Source organism: Canis lupus, chromosome 21 (assembly GCF_011100685.1).
Source record: "Canis lupus familiaris isolate Mischka breed German Shepherd chromosome 21, alternate assembly UU_Cfam_GSD_1.0, whole genome shotgun sequence".
Taxonomy (NCBI): Eukaryota; Metazoa; Chordata; class Mammalia; order Carnivora; family Canidae; genus Canis; species Canis lupus.
In genome coordinates, this window is record NC_049242.1 from 41,725,952 (window position 1) to 41,746,102 (window position 20,151).

Sequence of the window (20,151 nt, forward strand, 5' to 3'; positions counted from 1 at the left end):
TACACCTTGATCTCAGACCTCTAGCCTCCAAAATTGTGAGAAAAAGATTTCAATCAGAAAACATTGAAAGATGACTCTACCTTCTGAACTGAGAAAATGTTGGAGCCACTCAGTCTGTGGTACTTTGTTACGGTAGCCCCAGCAATTGAACGCACTGGCATATGCTGAGTATTCAATAAATTTCAGGTATTATTTCTCAAGGAAGTGCTCTCTGGACTAGTTCAGGACCCCTTTTGTAAGTTCTTACAGCCTCCAGTGTTTTCCTTCATGGAATCTTTCACAGTTGGTAATTGCATATTTGTGCTTTTTCTAACTCCTTGGTTATCTCATGCTAGATTGTAATGTCTATAAGAACAGGGACCATGCCTATATTACCTATTACTGTTTCCATCACCAGCACAGTTTCCTGCTCATGTACATAAAACATGATGCATATTTGACATTAAGAGAGTAGATCTTAAAAGTTCTCATCACAAGAAAAAAAACTTGTAACTGGAATGCCTAGGTGGCTCAGTGGTTGAGCGTCTGCCTTCGGCTCAGGTTGTGATCCCAGGGTCCTGGGATGGAGTCCAGCATCAGGCTCCCCTGGGGAGCCTGCCTCTCCCTCTGCCTATGTTCTGCCTCTCTCCCTCTCTCTCTCTCAGGAATAAATAAAATCTTTTAAAAACCTCAAACTTTGTAACTATGGTGATGGATGTTAAACTAGACTTAACCGTGGTCATCATTTCACAATATACACTGAATATTTCACAATATAATACTGAATTATTATGTTGTACACCTGAAACTAATGTTATATGTCAATTATAACTCAAATAAAAGAAAAAGACCTACCATCAAAAAACCTCCACATTTTGGGACCAGACTAATGAATCTTTAAATGAAAAGCCTTCAATATTCAATATCATAATAGCTAACATATGTTTTTAAAAGATTTTATTTATTCATGAGAGACACACAGTCCATACTACATACTAAGTGCCTGCCTGCAAATAATCTGATTTAATCACAAGTGCCTTGAGTAAGGCACTTCTTGTTAACTATTTTATAGATGAAAAAAACTGGACTAATATACAACTAGTCAATGTGAAGCCAAGATTACGTGTGAGACATTAGCCACCATGCTAGACGACCTCTTTATGTTTCAGCTAATCCATTTGAACTGGTGTAAATATATACACAAAAAAATTATAATCTAAGAGGGCTTCGATTAGGTAACTAATATATAGTTACTCAAAATCATCAAGAACAACAGCTGGGGGTCGAGTGAAATAAGGAATGAGAGGGAAGGAGCAATTTTCCTGTGCCCAAATAAAAGAAAATGTATATCACTGAACTCAGCAAATATTTCCTGAGGAACCACTGTGTGCTCAGCCCTGCATACAATGCAAAGAAAAGAAAGACCCAGCCCTTGCCTGGTCAGGGCCTTCATTCTTGTATGAACACAGTACTTTAGGGTACAAAGTACTGGGAATATGGTTGACAGATTTAGCAGTAAAAGATGCCCAGCTGAATTTGAATTTCAGGTAAACAATAAAAACGTTAGAAGCAATTGTTGTTTATCCGAAATTCAAATTTAATTGGGTGTCCTGTATTTTACCTGGCAACCCAAGACGTGATGAATTCCAATTAGAACATGAGCAAAAACAGAGAGACAGAAAAGCATATAAAAGGATTCAGAGAACAGGTCATGGATGTATTTAGAAAAAATAAAGTCGGGAATAAGAATAGGAAATAAGGTCAGTAAAGTAAGTAAAGCCATACTGAGAAGGTCTTGAGAGTCAGGATGGAAGGAGGAAGAGGAGCTACTAGAAGACCAGTCAGAAAGGCAGAAGGAGAACCAAAGGAGTAGAGTGCAGGGTCCTAGGAAGCAATAGAGAAGACTTGCCAAGGAGAAGGGGACAACCTAATAGGTCTAGGCTTCATTTATTTTTATTTTTTTTTAATTTTTAGGTCTAGGCTTCAAATGTCAACTGCCGCTAGGAAGTTCAGTAGGAATAGGACCATGAAGGTCAACTGAGTTTAATCATATGAAAACTAAAGTCACAAGGAGGTACCCTTTTTACCTGTCAGATTAACAAACTTCAAAAAGTTTGAAAATAAGCAATATTGGTGAGGGTCAGGAAAATAAGACACTATGGTGAGAATACAAATTTCCTCAGCCTCTTTGAAGGCAATTTGACAAACTAAATAATTAATATAATATACCAAAGACCCATGATATGTGTTGATGTCACACCGGGTGCTCTTCTAAGCCATTTTTGTATATAAACTCATCCAGTGTTTGCAGCAACCCTTATGATGGAGGAACCGTGACACAGAGTGGCTAAGGGACCTATCCAAGTGCACCCAACTAGTAAGTGGCAGAGCCAGCACTTGGGTCTGCACTGTGTTCTGCTACAATACACTTGCCTTCTCGGTCAAAAGTCTAAAATACAACTACTCTAACATGTTCTACCAGAATATTCACTCATGTGTGCAAAGACAACTGAATAAAGTAATTCATTACAGCATAGTTTGAGAAACAATCTGAATGTCCATTAGTAGGAGACTAATTAAATACATACTGGTACAACCTGAGAGCAAAAAGCTATGCAGCTCTCACAAAGAATGAAGCAGATCTATATGTCTGCGAATTACTGAAATACACAGTTATCAATCAATCAGTCTCTGAGCTATACGGCTAGGTGGAAAAAGAAAGATGTAGAACAATATGTGCTGCTCAGGGGGTTAGACAGGAATATCAATGTACATATACACATATCTATGTTTATAAGTACAAAGGTTATCTTCGAACAGATGGGTGCCAAGAGGATCCAGCAAGCAGTTGTCTCTGGAAGAGAGAACTCAGCCTCAAGTGGGAGGGAGGGAGGCTTACTCTCACCTCATTCTCCTTGGTGCTGTTTGAGTGGTTTTCCTTGTACGTGCCCCGCCTTTTCGAAACAAACCAAGTGTTTTAGGTTTTAAAAAAGGGATCATGGCAGCCAGTGGGATTGTAGCACTCCCCACTTTATAATGTGCCCTCACATGCATGACTTTTTTTTTTTAATCCTCAAAATGTCTTTGAGGAAAGCTTTATTTAGAGCCTTATTTATTCCTTTCTGGACAGTTGTTTTACAGACATGAAATACTCCTATCAGAGATGTCCTTCTGGAATGGACTCTGGACCCTCAGAGCCGCTGCAGATGATGGGGCTTTTGTGATCCTTAGTGAGATATAGAGGCCTGGGCAGGGCAGGCCTGTGGGGTTAGCTGTCTCAGCACGCAGAGCTCCTCCAGTAATGAAGAAACCTCAACTTGATGGCCCGGCTTTCATAAGCAGTTTCAGTGACGTGACCTAGGGAAAACAGAGTGACTAGGGGCTAACGGGATGGGAGGAAGGACAGTGACTATGGTCTTTGAAGGCATTTTGTGAGAAAAGGAGAGACACATGCAATGAGAGTGGAGGGTATAGGAGCTCTTGGGAGAAAGGCAAACTCAGAGAGATTGTGTGACCAGTTAATAAAGGAATGAGCTGGGTCTTTGCCTATCTCAGGTCTAGGCTTTTATCTTAGCTCTGCCATAGGAAAACCATGTGTCCCTTGGCAAGTTACTTTTTTTGTTATTTTTTTTTTCAATGTAGGTATTGAACAGTATTTGAATACAAGACTTGATGCAAAAAAATTTCATGCAGGGGCAGCCCAGGTGGCTCAGAGGTTTAGCACTGCCTTCAGCTGGGGGCCTCGTCCTGGAGGCCTGGGATCGAGTCCCGCCTTGGGCTCTCTGCGTGGAGACTGCTTCTCCCTCTGCCTGTGTCTCTGCCTCTCTCTCTCTCTCTTTCTCTCTCTCTGTGTCACTCATGAATAAATAAATTTTTTAAAAATTTCATGCAATATGAATAACACAAAAGCCCCCATCAGCCCTACTCATTTCATTTCTCTGACCAGAGGAAACTACCATATCAGACTGCTGTGGGCTCTTCTGAGATGTTTTTATAAGCACAATTACACCTAAGGTACAATATATATGTAATATACATACATAGGGTACAATATATATAATATCTACATATCAGTACACATCTACAATATGTATATTTGGAAACAATTTGGTTTACAGAAATGAGATCATTCTATGTATGTGTATACATATATATGTACATATACACATGTAATCTTTTGCAGCTTAAAATATGTCTTGGGGCTATTTTCAGATCACTACATATTGAGGTACTTTATTTTTTATAGTACAGCTGTATCATACTCCATAGTATGTATTTGGTATAGCTTATTTAACCACACTACTCTTAATGAATTGTAAAGGTTCTTTTTTTTTTTTTGAATTGTAAAGGTTCTTATACATTTTTACCAACAATACTGCAATGAATATCCTTATACATGCTTTTATTTACAAATATCCCTCATGCTTTTCTATGTTAGATATTTAGATACCTAGAAATTGGATTGCTGGGATGAAGTGTATACATGCACAATTAAAATTTTGATGGCCAGTACTTAATTGTACTCCAAAATGTGCATACTTAGATTTCCACCAACAGTGTACTAGAGCACCCTTTTCTCTATATATCAGGTCTGGACACTATCAGACTTAAATTTTTGCCAATTTGATGAGTGAAAAATAACTCATTATTGTTTTATTTTTCCTATCCTCAATCACTAGCCAGGATCTTTTCATATGCTAATTGATAATTTGTCATTCTTTGTCTTCTTCTGTAAATTGTTCACATCTGCAATGGATATTTCAATTATTTCACTGGCATCTGTCCCTTTCCCTCCACTATTCTATAGCAGAAATTCCATCTGGGTGGGATAGACCCTATTCCCAGCTCTAGTGAGTGCCATAATCTAATCAGTATGATCTCACCCCCATTTTCTATGTGATTGAATTAAAAGCCCTGTGGATCTAGGTCTAAATCAATCAAGCAGGGATATGTATTCCTCGAGTAGGCACAATGCCTAGGGTCCCTAATTTTTGAAGACATAAGAAAATGTCTTAATTTTGTCTAGAATCAAAAGGGGAAACAAAACGAACTTTTTGGTTAAAGATGACCCTTTAACATATGTTATGGACTGAATTTTCCTAACCCCCAGAGTAATATAGTGTGCCCATATTTGGAGATAGGGCTTTTAGTAATTAAGGTTAAATGAGGTCTTAAGAATGAGACCCTAATCCCATAGGTATCCCAAGGGATACCAAAAAGTCCTCTCTTTCCACATCCACACAGAATGGCCATGTGGGGACACAGCAGGAAGGTGGCCATCTGAAAGCCAAGAAGAGAGGTCTACCAGATCTTAACCCTGACAGAACCCTGGTCCTTGATGCCTTATCATTTCATTGATGTTTCCCTTTGCTATGCAGAAACTTTTTATTTTGATGTAGTCCCACTCATTTATTTTTGCCATTGTTGCCTTTTGGTGTCAAATGCAAAAAATCATTGCCAAGACCAGTGCCAAAGAATTTACCCTCTATTTTTCTTCTGGGAGTTTTATGGTTTCAGCTTTTACATTCAAGTCTTCAATGCATTTTGAATTAATTATTATGCATAGTGTAAGATAGCAGTCCACTTTCATTCTTTTCCATGTGGCTGGGCAGCTTTCACAGCTTTATATTTTGAAAAGATTATCCTTTCTGCACTTGTATATTGTTGGCTCCTTTGTTGAAAATTGATTGACCAGGGCAGTCCGGGTGGCTCAGCCGTTTAGTGCCGCCTTCAGCCCAGGGCTGGATCCTGGAGACCTGGGATCGAGTCCTGCGTCGGGCTCCCTGCATGGAGCCTGCTTCTCCCTCTGCCTGTGTCTCTGCCTCTCTCTCTCCCTCTCTGTGTGTCTGTCATGAATAAATAAATAAAATCTTAAAAGAAAAAAAGAGAATTGATTGACCATATATATGTGGGTTCATTTCTGGTCTATAGTTTGGTCCCTTGATCTATACATCTGCTTTTGTGCCTGTACCATACTATTTTGATTACTACAGCTTTGTAATATAGTTTGAAATTAGTGGGGAAAGGAAAGGTCTTACCAGACACTAACCCTGACAGCACCTTGACCTTGAGAAAATAAATTTCTGTTGTTTATGCCAGCCAGTTTGTAGTATTTTGTTATGGCAGCCTAAGCTGACTAATACAATATGTAGTACTGGTTATTTATCTTTACCACTAGCGGTCAAATAATGTAATTAAAAATTTTTTTTTTCCTGGAGGAAGGGGTCCATGAAGGCAAAAGTGTTTAGGACCTACAAAAGTCATAATTAGCTCTGCAGTCAGGCCCTAGCATTCTCTTGGGCAGGCCATCAGAGTAACGGCAGGGAAAGAAGGCTGCTCTGGATGGTTAGGTGTGCTAATATGAGGCCTGGCATGGCTGCAGCCACTTTGCTATCACAAGGGAAGCTGATATGCCGAAGGTGATCACTGAGAATGCAGTCAGAGCTCTGAGCCCCCTTGCCTAAAAAACTTAAGAAAAAGAATTTGGGAGGGCACCTGGGTGGTTCAGTCGGTCAAGCGTTAACTCTTGGTTTCAGCTCAGTTCCTGACCTCACGTGAGGCTGAGCCCTGCACACCCTCCTCACCCCCTCCAGTCAGCAGGGAGTCTGCTTGGGAGTCTCCTCCTCTGCCCTTCCCCCCACTCATGTGCACACGCCAGCGTGCTCTCTCAAACAAATACACCTTGAGAACGTTTTTTGTTTTGTTTTGTTTTACCCAAGTAATGCATGCATGCATTCCATTTTAAAAGATAGAGGGGCTCCTGGGTGGCTCAGTTGGTTAAGCCTCTGACTCTTGACTTCAGCTCAGGTCACAATCTTAGGGTTGTGAGATGGAGCCCCTCTCTCCCTCTGCCCCTCCCCCTTCTCTTTCTCTCTCTCTCTCAAAAAAAGGTCAATAAGTGTTAAATAAAAAAAGATTTTTTAAAAAAGATTTTATTTATTTGAGAGGGAGAGGGAGCACGAGCAGGGGGAGGGGCAGAGGGAGAAGCAGACTCCCCGTTGAGCAGGGAGCCCAATTCAGGGGCTTGATCCCAGGACCCCGGGATCATGACCTCAGCCAAAGGCAGATGCTTCACTGACAGGGCCACCTAAGTGCCCCTAAAACATTTATTTTTATAAAAGTAGTTATCCTACTCCTTTCCATACTTTGCAGTGGCAACCCTCAACTCTTCTGGATGCCTCCATAGTTTTCAACTTTCTTGTGACTTAATATCTTTATAATTGCGGTGGTTTTTTTTTTCTTACTCTGATAATAATCATAGGAACTGACACATCTAAAGCAGTTAATAACTGGTAGCTTTAATGTTAGAAATTATCAAAGCAACCCAATGAGGAGAATACCCTATTCTTCTTATTCTCCCGATGAGGAAACAGGAGTGCCAGAGAGGATGTTACCTTCACACCTCCTTACTGGCTTGAGTTAGGATTCAAATCCAGAGCCAAGGTCTTAACCATGTGCTTTATATTATCACCTGCAACCATAATTTGGAGAACTGCTGGGTTGGAATGTGGCACAGTAGAACTTGCTGAGCATAAAGAAGGTGGTGTGGTGATGATGGGGACCCAAATTTAGCAGGAAGCCTTGGAATAAGCATTGCCTGATAAATTACTCAACACCCAGGTAAATTTGGATTTCAGATAAATCATGCAGAATTTCTAGTATAAGTCTATGCCAACCAAAAAACGTTATTTGCCGTTTATATATATATAATTCACATTTAACTAGAGGTCCTGCGTTTTTATTTGCTAAACCAGAATCCTGGGAACAGAGGGCATGATTCATTGCGGGGTTAAGCTCTAGGGAGAAGCAGATGGGCAAGGAGAGCATCTGTGAGGGCCTGTGGTAAATGCAACCCCTGTCAGTAGGTGGCAGTAGGTGGCTGGGCAGGACAGGTGGAGGGACTGATGGTGGTGGGTAGAGAGAAGGCCTTAGGGAAGGGCCTTGGGAATACTGTGCATCTCAAATCAAGCCACAAAAGAAGGAACAGCTCACAGAAAAAGAATAGCTTATGCATGACCAATAAACATGAAAAGAGACTCAATCCCATTCATAATTAAATGAATAAACCTAAAATAAAATGAGATATCTTCCACCTCTCAAACTGGCAAAAATCAAAATATCAGTAAAAGGATTAATAACACTCAGTGTTGTGAAATGGTGAGGAAATACCATGTAGTGAATGGAGAGGGGTGCGGCATCTTTGGATTAATATCAAAATTAAAAATGCATGCTGCCTTTAACCAATGATTTAACTCAGAGATTTATCAAACAGATCTGCTCACATGAAGATGTTCATTGTCGTACTAACCAAAACCAAAACAAAGGGCCCAAATACCCACCCACTAACAAGTTATAACATACCCAAGTAATGAAAGACTGGGCAGCCATTTAGTGAATGCTGTAGGTCTGTTGGTGAATGGTGCATATATGTTGATGCGGAAAGAGTTCCAGGATGTTTTGCCAGGCCAATAAAGCAAGATGCAGACCACTAATGGTATGTACTTTTTAAAATCTGTATGTAATAGAAGAGAGATGGAACCTATTTATAAATTCACTGAACATTTTTGAAAGGCTATCCAAGAAACCACCATCTATAGTGGTTCTCCTTGGGGAGGGAAGTAGGGGCTCCAGGATGGAAAGGAAACTTGCTGTGCACTGTGTACATTTTACTGTTTATTATTGTTATTATTATTTAACCACAAGCAGGTATTACCTTAGAAATTTAAAACAAAAAAGAAGTTTGAAAAAACAAAGAATGTCAAAGTCAGACCAAGAAGTCGAAGGAGACGAGTCCAAAAAGTAAGATGGGAAAAGAAATGGGTCCAGTCCCCGGCGTTGGAGGGAATCATCAGGCAGTAGAGAGCTGCTTGGAAAAAACCTTGGATTTTCCAGATGCCTGGCCTGGCCTCCCTTGGTGTGAGCTGGGGAAATGCTCAGAGTTGCAGGAGTCAAGAAGCTGCTGTGGGTGGACCCTGCCCACCGGCCCCTTCTTGGGCAGCTGGAGGATAAGATGACATCCATACAACCTGTAGGTGAACAAGGCCAGCAGGACCTGAAACCTCTTTTCACCTGGGCACTTTACTTCAATTAACACAGTCTTGCACATCACTTACTTTTTATTTATTTATTTATTTATTTATTTATTTATTTATTTATTTATTTTAAAAATTTATTTATTTATGATAGACATAGAGAGAGAGAGAGAGGCAGAGACACAGGAGGAGGAAGCAGGCTCCATGCTGGGAGCCCGACATGGGACTCGATCCCGGGACTCCAGGATCGCACCCTGGGCCAAAGGCAGGTGCTAAATTGCTGAGCCACCCTGGTATCCCCCATCACTTTTTAAATTTCACAAAGAGCTTGTGGTCAGTTTAGCCAGTCAGGCTGGAAGATTCACAGTAGCCAGAAGAGAAAGGCAGAGAGGCCTAACGGAGGGGCAGTGCCAGGGGAGAGAAACAAGCAGCTTAGTCCAGGAAGAAGAATCTAGAATGAGAACAGTGTTTCTCAAAGTGTGTCCTCCCAACAGGGCCCTAAGCATTGAAAAACACGGACTCCACCTCCTACCACATAAGCGATTAAGAAATAAAAAGGTGTGGAAGTCCAGCAAAGTTCTGAATTTTCCCACTGTGATGGCTTTGATCTTTTACATACCAAACATAAAATTCTTTTCTAATATTTCTGCTTCCCTTATTTGTTGACAGAGTGTGCATAAGTCTCTCTCCTGGAGAATTCATCACTATCTGCAGGCTCTCTGGCTTTTCGGGGTGCCTGGGTGGCTCGGACCTCTGCCTTCAGCTCAGGTCACCATCTCAGAGTCCTGGGATTGAGCCCTGCATCAGGCTCCCTGCTCAGCCGAGAGTCTCCCTCCCCTTCTCCTGTGCTCCCAAATAAGTAAATAATATTTAAAAAAAATTTTTTTTAAATTATCTGGATTTTTGAGTGACTACATCAGTGCTACTAAATGAGAAGTTCTAGAGGTGGGTCCAGGAAACTGAATTGTAGTCAGATGAAGAAATAATAGTCATAATAAATATGGTGAGTGGCCACTCTCCAGGGTGGCTCCCATGCCTTTGGCTTCCTGATATTCACTCTCTTGTAAATGGTTTAGGTTTCCATCTGGGGTTTCTACTTTCCCTCTCTTGAATCTGTCACTCTGGGGAAGCAAACTTCTAGGTTGCAAGCAGCCCTATGGAGAGGCCCATGCGGCAAGGATAGGAAGACTTTGCTCAGCTAAGAACTCAAGCTTGGCAGCAATCAGGTGAGAGGTTGGAAGCAGATTCTTCAGCTCCATTTGAGTCTTGTGATGACAGTTGTCCCAGGCCACCAGCTGATATCTTGACTAGAAGTTCATGAGAGACCCTGACCCAGACTTACCTCTGCTAAAGCCTCTTCTGGATTCCTGATCCTTTGAAATGGTGAATAATGAGTGTCTATTTTTTTAAGCTGCTAAGTTTAGGGATAATTTGTTAAGTAGAAATAGACAACTAGGGGATCCCTGGGTGGCTCAGGGGTTTAGCGCCTTCCTTTGGCCCAGGACGTGATCCTGGAGTTCCAGGATCGAGTCCCGCATCGGGCTCCCCGCATGGAGCCTGCTTCTCCCTCTGCCTGTGTCTCTGCCTCTCTCTCTCTATGTCTATCGTGAATAAATAAATAAAATCGTTAAAAAAAAAGAAATAGACAACTAATACAAGTACCATTTGTTGAAAGCTTACTGTGTATCATCTTCTCTTCCGAGTGTTCAATAGATGCGATTCCACGTGAATTTCTCAACGTATTTGTGAGGAATTATCAACCCCATTTTGCAGGGGAAGAAATTAAAGTTCAACACAAATGCTGAAATGCCATTATTGTGCATATAAAGCTTAAAAGAGAATATCCAAAATGTTGAGTGAAAATATTACAAACCAGTTGCTTTAACCATAAAATAATTTTTTTTATTAGAACTGTGCTTTGATATACTTATCAGGGAAGATAGTTTAACATTTCTTCCCAAAAATGCACTCCCAAGTGTACTCAGAGGAGCTGAACTAGTTGTCCATTAAGCATAATGTTTTCCACTTAAATTTTGGAGAATTCCTGCCAAATACAGCATTTTAAAATTTAGGCACAATTAACACTAAGGCAGCCTTTCTGAAAATTAGTTCTAAAGCAGGTGTCCCTTTGTTGTGAGCTTGTTTACTTATTTGTGTCAATAAAATCATGCCATCAGCAGGGACAACAAAAGAGGAAAAAGAGAGGTTAAGAAAATATATATGACTTACATGCATTCTCACAGTGGTTAGTTGACTTGCTAAGCCCAGACTAGAGCCTAGGCCTCTGGACATCTAGATTGAGGCCATTCCTATAGCTTGAGGTTTTCTCTCTCTACTTTCCCATATATTCCAGCCATACATGCAAGGTGGAGCTGGCTTGCAAGTCCTGAAGGCACCTTGGATGTCAGTGTAGACTTTATCAGCTATGCTATGTGACTTTACTGCTGGAAGGAGAGAGAGGGAATCTCTGGTTAAGGAGCTGATTGCTATCTAACCCACTTCGCCCAGCTGCCTTCTCCAACTGTGCTCATTTCTGCTGTTCTGGGAAAGCAGTGGTAGAGAAAGGACAGATTTTTAGAACCATCTAGACTTGATATCAAATCCCAGTTCTGCCGGTTATTTGCTGTGTGATCTTAGCTTAGCAACTTTATCTCTCTGTACCCGAGCTCCTTATTTTCATTATTCATTCATTCATTCGTTCATTCATTCATTCATTCAATCATATGTTCATTTAAAAGTATTTCTTGAGAACTTACTAGTTCATTTAAAAGTATTTCTTGAGAACTTACTAGGTTCATTAGGTGGTGAACAAAGCAAAGTCCCTTATCTCCAAGAAGCTTTCATTCTAGCAGATGTGAAGTGTTGTTGGGGAGACATAATAAGCAGGAAAACTAATAAGTAATGTTACATGGGGATGGTAGTAGGTGTTGTAAAGACAATAAAATAGGGTAAACTCAGAGTGATGAGGGGTGCTGCTTGTCTGTAAAAGGAGATGGTCAATCCCTCACGGGGTTGATCTAAAGATTATATAAGATGTAACCTATGAAGGACTTAGCACTGTGTCTGAGTCAGAGTATTAATAAGTGTAACAACTGTTGAGTCCTTGTTATGTAGTATACGCTCTTCCAAGTAGTATAGATATATTAACTCAGGTAATCACCTCATTTTACAGATGAGCTGAGGCACAGGTAGGTTACTTGCCTAAAAGGTCAGGTAGTTAGCAGATGGTAGAATTGGAACATAAAGCCTAACATTCTGACCTCAGAGCCTATGGTTTTAATTGATTTGCTAAATGTTAGTGGCTCTCTCTGCCTTTCGTAATTTGATTTATGGAAGATGGAGGGGCCCAGAGTGTGGCACATTCAATTTTGCTGGAGGTAGGGGAGCAGATGGAGGCCAGGTGGGACCTAGGGCGGCTTGTGGAGCAAATGCAAGGGCATCTGGAAGGTGAGTAACCATGCAACTTGGTGATGCAACTAGAGTCATGAGATACTGGGTTAAAGAGGGTATTTTAATTAGCTTAGGCTGCTATAACAAAATACTATGGGCTGGGTCACTTAAACAATAGACATTTCTTCTCCCACACTTCTGGAGGCTGGAAATCTGAGATTAGGGTGCCAAGATGGTTGAGTTCTGGTGAGTACTGTGTTCCTGGCTTGCAGACTATTATCTTCTAGGTGTGTCCTCAACATGGCAGAGAGAGAGAGAGAGAGAGAGAGCAAGCCTCTGTTGTCTCTTCCTCTGTGGGCACTAATTACCCTCATGACCTCACCTAATCCTAATTACCTCCCAAATGCCCCACCTCCAAATACCATCACATTGGGGGTTAGGGCTTCAATATAAGAATTTGGAGAGGGACACAATTCAATAGCAGAGGGGATAGAGAGGACCTATGGAGCTTACTGCCAGAATCCAAATCCACAAAGCCTTCATGGGCAGGAAACTAATAGAGATTAAACATAATAGGAAAAATGCCAATCCCTGAATTTGATCCAAAAAACTTCAAAGTCAAGGGATGGAAGAAAATATTTTGTATTTAATTGACTACAAGCTCAGCCCAAGCAATCAGGACGGTGTGGTCACCAAAGGAACTGACACTTCTCCTCTGGCCAGGTGCAGTCATCCTTAGGACAACATTATATTTGGGTGTCCCTATGACACAGTCCTAAGGTGTCTTAGGAAGTTGTAGTACGGAGTCTCTTTGCCCTGAGTACCTCAAAACACATCCTTCCATATGCAAACTTCAAACTTCTTCCTCAGCTATTTTCTTTCTTTCTTTCTTTCTTTCTTTCTTTCTTTCTTTCTTTCTTTCTTTCTTTCTTTCTTTCTTTCTTTCTTTCTTTCTTTCTTTCTTTCTTTCTTTCTTTCTTTCTTTCTTTCTTTCTTTCTTTCTTTCTTTCTTTCTTCTTTTCTTAGATATTTTAGAACTGGGCAGTTGGGCACTGGGGAAGGCTGAGGGAGAGATTCACAAGCAGACTCGACACTGATAATAGAATGCAGAGCTCGAGGAGGGGGCTTGAGATCTCACAACCTGAGATCACAACCTGAGCCAAAACCAAGATGTTGAACCAGATGTTCAACCCACTGAGCCTCCCCCTCGCCCCTTCTCCAGTTATTTCCAAACAGACTGTCAGCTTGGTATTTGTGGACTTTGTGAAGTATCTATGTATTAATTTTCAACTGATCATGTGTTACATAACGTGCCATAATATCCTAGGCCTTTGTATAGATAATAGACAGCAGGAATTAAAATTCAAGAAAAATACATGAAATAACCATTGAAGATCAAGAGAATTAAAATTGAGAACAAGCTTAGGATTATTTTATTTCAGTGGTACAAAGCCACTTTCAGGCCAGCACACAGAATATTAAGGAACCACTGAAGTCCTGCAGGAACATGGTTTGAGAAGCCCTACTTTACTGCACAATCATCTCCATTCTTGTCAACAACTTAACCGCCTCATTAACAGTGGACTTTTCCCCTCTAGCCACAATATTCAGTCCTTCCACTTCTCCCTCTTCATCATTTCTAGTTCTCTTTCCTCCACAGGACTCCTACAGGCTCTATGGCATTATCTAGAGTAGATATTTACTTATTTATTCAGCAAATCGTTATGAGAACCTACTATGTGCTAGAGACTCTGTGTTAAACATCGGTGATACAATGATGGTCAGGAACAGGCATGGGCTCATCTCTTATGGGGCTTCTAATCCAATCAAGGGGGAAGATAATCAAATCCAATTAATTATGCTCATGATTATACATTGAGATGATATCTATGAAAAGAGCAAATTGATAACCGGCACCAAAAGGGCAACTATCAAAGGCAATGGTCTAGTGCTGCCAACAAACAAGTTCAATCACCTTCATTGGTCAAGTTATATAAGGGAGTCAAGGAAGTCATAGGGAGATAATTTTCACAAGTGGGTGGGTGACTTCAATGTCTTGATAAACAGTATATAATCTCAAGTAAACAACTCAATTTCACAACACAAACACTGTAACAAAAGTAGTTTCCTGTAAACATATTTTTAAAAAAAATTTTAAAGCGTTATCTGAGAGAGAGTAAGTGAACGAGCACACAGAGAGGGAGAAGCGGACTCCCCACTGATCAGGAAGCCCAATGCTGGGCTCTATCCAAGGACCCTGGGATCATGATCTGAGTGGAAGACAGATGACTGAGCCACCCAGGCTCCCCTCCTATAAATATATTTATGGTCTCAAGTTTGTTAGTCAGCGATCTTTGAACCATTAAAAGCAACCTGTCCTATTATAAGTCATTTGATTTTCTTAGTCAACAAAGTTAAAAACTTTATAATGACAGGATATAAATAAATGCAAGTTTAACATAAATTTTATGGTAACCTATATGTAAACATCCTCTATTCATTACCCAAGATGCAAGGCCAAGCTCCTGGGTCAACAGTCTTTATCTCCAAGCACCTGGGTCAATAGTATTATTCAAGATTCCTCATTAATTGTGGAACTAAGACTTGTGACCTCTGGCTTCAGATACAATTTCTGGCCACATCCAATTAAAGAATTTTGGGGGATTAATAATTACCTGCTTCCTTATATGTGTGGTAGTTCAGGTCCCTTATCCTTTCTGAGTCCCAAGGTCCTCATCTGTAAAATGGAACCATAACAGGGCCTATATCATAAAGATATTGTAAGAATTAAAAAAGAAAATACAGGTGCGGCATCCAGCACAGTGTCTGGCATACAGCAAATACTAGAAAACTTTTTATTACTAGCCCGGGGAGTAGAGCTTCCAGGAAATTCAGGAAACAGAAATGTGATCTTTATGTCATGCTTCAGTAAAGAACTTACATATTTCTTTACTAGATGAACTAATGTTTCTTATAGCTGTCACAGAAGCAGAAACTCTTTTTGGCAATTTGTCTGGAGACCAATTTGTGAATCATAAACATAATAATTCCCTTTGGCCTAATCATCCTACTTCTAAGAATGTTTCCTAAGAAAATAATCAAAGGGGGAGGGTGGCTCAGTTGGTTAAGCATCTGCCTTCGGCTCAGGTCATGAGCTCAAGGTCCTGGGATGGAGCTCGATGGGCTCCCTGCTCCCCCGGGAGTCTGCTTCTCCCTCTCCCTCTCTCCTCCCCCCTGCTTCTGCTCTCTCCCTGTCTTTTTCCCAAATAAATAAGTGAAATCTTTAAAAAAAATCAAAGATGTAGGCCAAGATTATACAGAATATGTCCATTGCAACATTATGATAGCAAAACTATGTACATATTCAACAATATGGGAAAATCAAATACATTGTAGTGAATTCAGATTTTAAAACTTGCCACATGCATGGAAAGCAACTGGAAGGAAACATACCAAAACATTCAACTGTACTTCTCTCGGGACTGTGGCATGCTGGGGGATTCCTATTCTATTATTTACACTTTGTCTATATTTTCCAAAATTTTAATAATGAATATGTGTTACTTTCACAAGGAGAAATGTTCTTTTCCATAGCCTCATAGGCCATTTCCCCCCCTAAGCTTTGTGAGCCACCACACTGGGATGCCAGAATCCTGAACTGGGAAAGAACTACAGAAAACTCCTCCATCCACCCTCTGCTGCCACTACTCCAGCTGGACTCTCCCGGCTTCCTCCTGGGAGACTGCATGACAGCAACAGCTTCCTAGCTGTTCTCCTGGGCCCAGCACTGACTGGACCATCCCGTTCTCCACCCTGGTTACTGCTGAGATGAGTGTGCTTGCTTGCTTTTTTTAAATTTCCTCTAAGATTTTATTTATTTATTCATGAGAGACACAGAGAGAGAGGCAGAGACACAGGAAGAGGGAGAAGCAGGCTCCATGCAGGGAGCCGATGCGGGACTCGAACCCAGGACCCTGGGACCAACGCCCTGGGCCGGAGGCAGGTGCTAAACCGCTGAGCCACCCAGGCATCCCCAGATGAGCTTTCTGCCGTGAAAACCTGCTTGTTCACCCCTTCGGCAGATCTTCGTGGCTCCCGGGACTTCGTCATTGATCTGACCCTTCAGAGCAGAGCGGGTCCCTTGGTGATCCGGTGCCCGGCCGGCAGGCCTCCCCGCTTCCCGTCTCACCACTTGCCCTGGCACCTGTGCACCAGGCATACCTGCTCACACTCTGCCCCACCTTTACGCCTTCATCCACGTGCACCCCACTCTGCCCGGGTCACCTGGCCTGTTCTTCAAGCTCTTGGATGCCCCGGGGCTGGGAAGCCTCTTGGCCTCCCCCACAGCTCCGGGCACGGTGCCCTGTGGCTATTTGCTGATGTCTATGCTCCCACCCAGTACGGGGGTTCTCAACCCCAGTAGGCCAAAGAAACCTTTGGGGAGCTTGTTAAAAACACAGATGCCATGGGGTTCCCCCGGGGGGGGCTCAGTGGGAGCGTCTGTTCTTTCTTCTTTCTTTCTTTCTTTCTTTCTTTCTTTCTTTCTTTCTTTCTTTCTTTCTTTCTTTCTTTCTTTCTTTCTTTCTTTCTCTCTCTCTCTCTTTCTTTCTTTCTCTTTCTTTCTTTTTGGCTCAGGGCTTGATCCTGGAGACCCGGGATCGAGTCCCCCATCGGGCCCCCTGCATGGAGCCTGCTTCTCCCTCTGCCTGTGTCTCTGACTCTCTCTATGTGTCTCTCATGAATAAATTAATAAAATCTTTAAAAAAAAAAAAAAAACACGGATGCCGGAGCCCCACTCACTCTAAAGCCACTAAGGCAAAACTCCTGGGCGGAGTTCAGTCACCTGCACCTGTTAACAAGCCTCCCAAGCGACTATGCTGCTCTCCCGAGTCTGGGGGTGAGAAGTCCCACTGGCCCCCAGGAGAGCAGGTACCTGAGTCATTCTGGGCAGCTCAATGCCCGCTCTGGAAGGAAGGTAAGCATTACGTACCGAGCACTTATTTCAGCACCAGGTCACTGCTGTCGAGGTGCCTCCTGTACTTTTGGCATTAAGCAACCACAGAAACTCCCAGGGAACCGGTCATTTCCCCAAAGAAAACTGAGACTTGGAAAGATTCAATCGTGTACCGTGTACCCGAGAGAAGCAAGTGGTGCTGGGACCCTAAGCAGGAGCTGCTGGCCTCTGTGACCCCCCCCCACTGCCATGGCCCATGCTCCCTCTGTGTGCCTCATTCTTCATAGGGCCTACAGGCCCAACGCTGGCCTAGAAGAAACTGGAAAAATCAAAGTAATGCAACCCTTTTTGCTAGCTGGAAGCCTATTGAAAGGATTGGCCTCAGACCAGAGATTATTTTTTTTGTTGCTAGGGTTAAAATGTTTCTTCCTTTACAAAAGGGGGGTGATAGGTAGTTGATTCTTTTTCCTTTTTCAGTCTTTACGTGGCAAAATAAAAAATTGGCAGGGCGCCTGGGTGGCTCAGTCTGTTAAGTGTCTTGCCTCTGGCTCCTGTCATGATCCTGGGGTCCTGGGATCGAGCCCCAAGTTGGGCTCCCTGCTCAGTGGGGAGCCTGCTTCTCCCCCTCCATCTGCTCTTCACTCTGCTTGTGCGCGCGCTCTCTCTCTCTCATATAAATAAGTAAAATCTTTAGAAGAAAATGGCAACCCCTATTCAGTGTCCTGTTTTCTTAAATTAGACTTGTTCTAGAAATCCTAAAATGTGGTACTGCTGGTTTTAATGCAATCTCCCTTCTACAGTGTATGCCTGTTTCCTTAGCTCGTCCTGCAGCAAACACAGATCACTCATAACACTTCTCTGCACAGTGGAGTTTGGATATTATTGCCGAGTGGGGTGTGCAGACTTTCTGGTGTGTGTGGCGATAATGAAGAATAGGCCAATTTTGAGAGGATGGGAGAACTGCCTCGCATTCGCACTTGATTGCGCTTTCCTTGTCTGAGCCTGGCTGAGTGAGGAGCCACCGTGGCAGGGCATGAGGAGAGGGCTATGGTCACAATTCCAGCTCTTTCTCTTTTGCAGTTTAAACCCTATTGTAATATTTGAGTACATCATGCTCCCAAAGCCCTCTTTTCTCCTGATGGGAGGCAGGAAGCTGAGCTGGAACAAGGATTTGGAGGCGACTAAGGTAATGCATATAATTCTCCTGGTCCCTGCATAGGTGCCTCAGCCTCACTGTCCCATCAGGGAGGAATCTCCTGGAGCAGGTCCAGCCAGTCTTCATTGTCCCTACCCAATTTTCTGGTCTTGGGAGATCTGAGGAGAGGAGACAGGATGAAGGTGAGAAGCTGAGGCGATGGTTATTGTGTTGGCCATTCCCACTAGACTGTGAGCTCCAGGAGGACAGGGAAGGGATGTTTCATTCATGTCTATGTCCCAGATTACAGCCTGGCCCATTCTAAGTGGTTAATAAATATCAGTGACATGAATGAATGGTTGTATCTGAGGGGAGTAACTGAAGGAAGGGTCGGGGCAGGGGCCATCATCTCTCTGGGAATATGGAGTCTTTGAGAGGAAAAGACAGGAGGGTCTGGGCTCTGGCCTGTTACCCCAAGACTGGTCTTCAGGCAGTGGTGTTAAGGAGATAGTTAGTCGGGACACCTGGGTGGCTCAGCGGTTGAGTATTTGCCTTCAGCAGCTTGGGGTGTGATCCTGGGGTCCAGAAATCGGGTCCCGCATCAGGCTCCCTGCAAGGAGCCTGCATCTCCCTCTGCCTGTGTCTCTGCCTCTCTGTGTGTGTGTCTCTCATGAATAAATAAAATCCTTAAAAAAGAGAGAGAGAGAGATAATTAGTCATACAGAGTCCTGGAGCTTGGTGAGTGGGGTCATCTAGAGTTATTTTTTTTTTTCTCTTCAAAACCTATCCTCTTGTTCACATCCCAGATAGTTCTCCTTTCTTGTTTCTACTTCCTCATATTAATATCTCAACATTTAGGAAGGAGCAGTGGAAGGAAGAACCCAAAAAGACCAACCCAAAATGCTTAGGGTTTAGATGGAAAAGGGAGAGGAGTAGGGCTGAGGTTGATAGACAGCTGAACTCGGGTGACCCCAACATGAGAACTGTCTAACACACTGGACTTCACAGAGAACGAGACTTTAGAAGTTTGGGTGTTAGAGCTCATTTAATCCTACACACTGTACTGAAATCAGGGATCCCTCCTGGGGCATCTCTGGTATTAAACCCCATTAAGAAACCCTTGGTTTGGTAGCTTTACAGTCAGAGAAATCCACTTAGGTCTCAAGGCCTCATAATGCCCTTGTCAGTAGACAAAGGAAAGGAAAGAGGAGTAAAAACCCAGGTGTGGGGTTCCAAGCCCAAAAATCAATCAAAAATCCCTAAGGACACTGACCCACGTACTATCTCAAGAGAGCATTAAAATTTAGTCCCCAAGTGTCTGGAAAGATGAGTCTTGGTAAAATCTTTGTCTTCTTCATAAAGGCTCCAGCAGCAGACCCTGTATCATGGGCTATGTCAGGTACTTCAGGGCTCACTGGCCAGGCCCAAGTGGGCTCCAGCATGATAGAGAATTCTGGAATGGATGTCTTCAGGGGTTGGGTGGTACTCAGATTTCATATTCCTAGGCTTACTCCTGTAAGCAGAGGGAGACCTATAGGAATGTCTTGGGCTGGGCTTGGGGTGTTGAACCTCACACAGACCATGAACTGATGGAGCACACAATCAGGAATGGAGACGGGTCATTGTCCTCTGTCTTCAAAGCTTCTGACCTACCATAATGG

The 20,151-nt window shown here is 42.5% G+C and overlaps 1 long non-coding RNA gene across 1 annotated transcript; it reads right to left on the minus strand.

Moving 5' to 3' along the window:
* Positions 1 to 8,659: 8,659 nt before the first annotated feature.
* LOC119864899 lies at positions 8,660 to 15,135 on the minus strand. The gene is made up of 3 exons (XR_005375376.1): positions 15,077 to 15,135; positions 11,241 to 11,452; positions 8,660 to 9,005 (listed from the first exon to the last, which is right to left on the minus strand). It is a non-coding gene; the product is annotated as an uncharacterized LOC119864899 (long non-coding RNA).
* Between the last annotated feature and the right edge of the window lie 5,016 nt (positions 15,136 to 20,151).